The sequence below is a fragment of the Sabethes cyaneus genome, chromosome 2 (genome assembly GCF_943734655.1).
Source record: "Sabethes cyaneus chromosome 2, idSabCyanKW18_F2, whole genome shotgun sequence".
Classification (NCBI taxonomy): domain Eukaryota; kingdom Metazoa; phylum Arthropoda; class Insecta; order Diptera; family Culicidae; genus Sabethes; species Sabethes cyaneus.
In genome coordinates this window covers 157,092,710-157,098,089 of record NC_071354.1, presented here as the reverse complement: position 1 = coordinate 157,098,089, position 5,380 = coordinate 157,092,710, and positions in this window count along the sequence as shown.

The window sequence follows — 5,380 nt, the reverse complement described above, 5'->3', positions numbered from 1 at the left end:
CACCATCACGCACATTCACCTGAAATTTTACAACTCGACTCGCAGAACTGTCAAAATGCAATAGAGCTGCAGCTGACCAAGGGGGTGCTTAAACGTTAGTTTTTGTATGTGCATTCGAAATAGTTATACAGAAAATGTGCGTGCATTTCTCCGAGTGTTTAATTTATCGAATATTTTTGCAAATAGTGCCAGTGAATAGTCGGCCCCTCTAATATCGTCCCCTATACATAGATATATGCTTTCCTGTCTGTTCAGATTTCTACAACTTTATTCTCTCACACACTTTAATGCAGCGAATTGGCATCTTCATCTGCGAGAAGCGAGCTCTGCCCATTCTGCCCATAAAATTTGATCCCCTTCTAAGCTGCTAACAGGCTGGCATACATGTACGAATGTGTTGAATCGGAAATTAACAAAAAAAATGATGCCCGGTTCATTTTTTTTACCCACTTGATTTGAATGAATGAATGAATGAAAGAATTGCTTAACAACCCCTTGGAATCAATGAGGTTTAAAAAGGTGTGGCAGATGAAGACATTTGATGGTATTAGTAGCGAAAAATCAGAAAACGACGTCAAACTACAAAAACAAACCGTCGTCGAACAATGGGGTTTGTTTTTGGAGTTTGACGTCACGCTTCATCGTGATTGGTCGATTTACGATTCCACCCACACCATGATGAAATTTCTTCATTGCACTAACACCACTTAACCAACATTGCCACACCTGTATATATCACATTGCCTTGGAATAGCTCGAATGACTGCGTTTTCGAATCAGCTGTTTTTGACATATTTTCAGTTGCATCAGGTTGCAGCAGGGTTGAAAAAATGAGTATACCAAGGGCATGTCGAGTTTGGGTTTCGTGTCGATTGAACACAGAGAATATTCTCTGTTGATTGAATCCATCATATAAATTAATTTTTTAATTAAGGTGAATTTTATTTTAGAGCAATTCAAGCTCTAAACGCTGAAAAACAGGCCATTTTTAACTCGACTAGTTTTGATTGGAATCAAATTTTGCTGATGTGTTGGGTACCACGCAAGAACTCATTTTCCACTAAATTTAATTTTTTTCGTCAAGAGTAACTTTTCAAAATACGCCCTATTTAGAAATGAGATTACTTGTTCGCTTAATTTTGAACAAATTCACACATATAAACTTTTTTCTTAAACCCAGCCGTTCTCAAGTTATTGCATCCTGCGGGCAAATTTTAAATTTCCCTGCGGGTAGTTACGACCGTGAACCCCCGTTCGTTTGACCGTTTTTAATCTGAACACTTTTTATTTGAACCCCGTTGGTTTGCACGACGTGCAAACTAAAAATGGTTCTAATGTCATTCTCAATATGACATCATTTGCTAATGCACATAAACACGATTTGTTTGAACTGGTCTAGCGTGTGTTTAATCTGTTTCACATTGCGTTTTCCCAACGATTATGGTAGAAATCCGAACAGAAAATGAAATATTCGCTGCTTGCAACTGCCAACTGAATCAAACCACCAAAACAATAACAAAGAGCAGGGCAGCCAGTTCACACCTACCCCGTAACAAAGTGACAGTTATTAACAGTTTCCCATAACACCCGCCAGTGTCAAAATTGTCGCGACGATCGTTTTTACGTGCCGGTCAAAATTGACGCACCTTCGATTTCCAAAGGAAATGTTAATTTTTGTTACGTTAAATGTGAACGCAAAAAGCTGTCTGGACATCGATTTGAAAAGTGCGTATTGATTATTTCAGCATTGTTTCATGTTTTCGGTTTCGGCTGTTTGAATTCTTGGTGGGTTGTTTGATTTGTTTACAAGATAAAAAGCGGTATTTATTACAAGATTGTCACTCTTAGTCTTGTGTACGAGTTGTCTGCTCTAAAGTATTTAAATATTGCGTGTTTCATTGAAAGTTATCCGCTGCGCAATTCAAAATGAAATGCTCTTTCATGATTGCTGGATCGATTTTGTCGTTAACAGAACAAGTTAAGCAAAATTCAACAGTAAATCCAAGCAATAGAGATCGTTGCAGTTGTACAAAAAACACTCTGTTACATGACAGAACCAAATAGAGCATGTTATTATGACAGAAGAACCAGTTATGCTGCTATTGTCATTACCACGGAAACGTTTTGATACTTGACATAATCTTGTCAGTTCGTAAAATACTCTATTGAAATAATAAACCAATTCAGATCTTATATGCACAAGGGATTTTTTGCCAAAACAAATGATAATAAACTCTTTCTTCGATATTTACGCCGCTTTCAAACATCTGTCGTGAACCATGAACCAGCAGTTTTAGGAACGTTTGATTAGTACGGGAGCTGTCATATTGTTACCGGGTTGGTTCACACAAACTTCAGTATATTTAGGGTTAAGTAGTTCTTCAAATTAAAAACTAACCCCGTTAGATTACATGAGGAATCGTTCAAACGAACGGGGGTCCACTGTATTAGTCTTATTTGAAGATAGAATTAACAAAAGGGCGAATGTCGCAAGCGTATACAAACCGAGTGAGGGTTCATTTTCCTATGCTGGTCCAGCAAAAAGTAACTCTCACTCGTTTTGTTTACATTTGCAACATTCGCCCTTTTGTTAATTCTATCTAGATTTATCCTTAGTCCGTAGAACAGTACGATTCGAGCAAATCAGGAAGTTAAGTATCAGCTGGGGCGCTTCCGCGCTCAAACTTATAAAATCCCAACCATTACCTAACGGACTCGACGTTGATGACAAGCGCTTTTGTTAGCAATTAAACTACGTTGTGAAAAGCTTTTGCGTTACGAATTACGGTTCTCAAGCACTGTCTGTCGGTCCTGGGCAGTGTTGCCATAAATATAGCTACTAGTGCATGCATAAATTTGGGACCCATCCATTATTTTAGTTTCTGTGATTTCTGGCTCTACTAATGTTCCTGAATTTTAAAGTACTTCATAAACTATTTATGGTATTTAAAAGATTAGACCGAGGAAACAAAATATTCCGGAGAAAATGACAGGGTTTGTTTATTTGGTCCCAAATTTTTGTATTTGTCGCAGCGCTGGTCCTGGGTTGCCATTCTCCAATCCCCTCGAACACCAGCTGAACGTGCATCGTCCTCGACAGCGCGCTTCCATCAGGTACGGGATCTGCCCCAAAGTCTACGACCTCTACTTGGTTCTCTGCTGAAAGTAGTTTTGGCAACAGTTACAGCTCATAGTTAATACAGCTCATAGCTCCACACTCCATCTTCCATTTTGCCATCAAGTATAGATCGCAAAATTTTACGAGGCCAGGGATTAGTGTTCTGTAGAGCGGCGATTTTATGCAATCCGAAGAAAGCCCGATTCGCAACTGCAATTCGCTATTTTACTGTGGCTTACATCGTTGTCACGAGCGTACCATGATGGTATCCAGCTTTTTACGAGCCATAATGGTGGACGTGTTCGTCATATTTGAATAGCATTTTTGACATTTCAGGAATACATCGCACGTCTTGTTTCCGCACGTTCACGGTAAAACTAAAGGAACTTGCGGAAAGAAAACATGCGATGTATTACTGAAATGTCAAAAATGTCGTTCAAATATTATGAACACATCCGCCATTATGGCTCGTAAAAAGCTGGATATTATAGTGTCCGGCAGTGTCAGCCACTTTCAACCGAAACACTTCGGAGCACAAAACAAGCACATCCATTAAAGTCTACGTTCGTCTAAAAACTGCTCCTTTGTTTAAGTGCATGATATATCATGCCCCAGTATGCGTAAGAGCTAAATTAAACGATTTATGTAGAGTGACTATATACAGAGTGGCGACAATGTCAAAATTGGAATGTTAATTATCTGTCAGTGTCATTCCAATCGAGCAGACGACCTATCCAACGCGTATGCAGGAAAGAGAAAGAAAAGCCTTGAAAAAACCGCATTGCATACATTTGGGATGACTTGTCGCCACTCTGTATATAGTCACTCTAGATTTATGATTTCTCTCTTTGTCTCAATCGGCAGTATGACGAACTTTCGCAACACATGCAAAGGAATTTCAGTACACTGAAGCAAATAATTTAGTTTCATTAGATTTATTTTTACACTGATTCATCTAACTCGGCACGTTCCCTACAGATATGAATTCCTCCATTACTTCATATGGTTCCCCACTTAGCATCAACACCACTTGGACTACCACGTTCCCTGCCAGCAACCGTGTATTTTATTTTGGCGGTATTTATGGTAAAGCCCAATCTCATTGCTTTCCATTTAAAAGGCCTCTTCCACTGTTCTACCCTACGGTTGAATCCGTAGATATCGAAGTCATCTGCAAAACCAAGAAGCATGTGAGATTTCGTGATGATAGTCTTATTCCTTTTCGTGTTTGCTCTTCGTATTGCACCTTCTAAGGCACAGGTTAGAGAGTGCAACCCCGTATTTCAGTTCATCCCACGTGATGAAAACGGCAGAGTTCTCACCCGCTATTCTGACACATGATGGTTACCCATCCAGCGTCGCACGAATCAGCGTAGCTAGTTCCATGTTCTAGCATTATCTGCTACAGCACGTTTCGTTTGACTGAATCGTACGCCGCCTTAGAGTCCACAAACATATGCAAGTTGTACTTCCGGAACCCGTCTAGTAACAGATGCAGGGTAAACATCTGAGTAGTCGTGGGACAACTCTCACGGAAAGTAGCTTGGGACTCGCCCGACGAAGGACTCCGCTAACGGCCCTAGTCAATAGAATATAATGCGGGAAATCACCTTATAGGCAGAATTGAGCAATGTAATGCCTGGATAGTTTTTACACTCGAGTAGATGTTCCTTTTTGACTATCATTGCACATTAGAGGCATGGAAAAATTCTTCCTTCCCTTGATTTCAAGGAGTTTGATGGAATTAGGTATTTTTTCTAGTTCCACTTGATTCCTTGGAATTCTCTCTGCGGTACATGCTGCGCAGTTGGCCTGGCCGTTGACAAGAAAAATGATTGATTCAAGTAATCGTCATTTTCCAGGATACCTTCCAGAATTGGCTGCGTTAGTGTGAGATTAGATTAGATTAGATTAGAATATTCAGGCGTGGAAAGCTGCTCGTTGCTTTTGTATTTCCAACACTACGAAACCAATTCCATGTTCTGCCTTTCTACAGCCACTGTAGTAGATATGATACTTGAAAGAAGTGTGCAATAGGGTCTACTGCACGGAACTCCCCCTCTACGGGATTTTTACACCGAGCTTCCTAAATAGCAGCGATCTTCATTCCGAGTCGATGCAGCAAACAAATAAGCAACCGAGCAAACCAGCCAACTTGTGCCGGTACGTTAGATTTCGGGCATTCCAGGTATCGAGTTTCCAATCATTATCCATTACTCGTTTTCTTATTCTTTGCTGAGTTCTATACCGATTGTTCGTAGG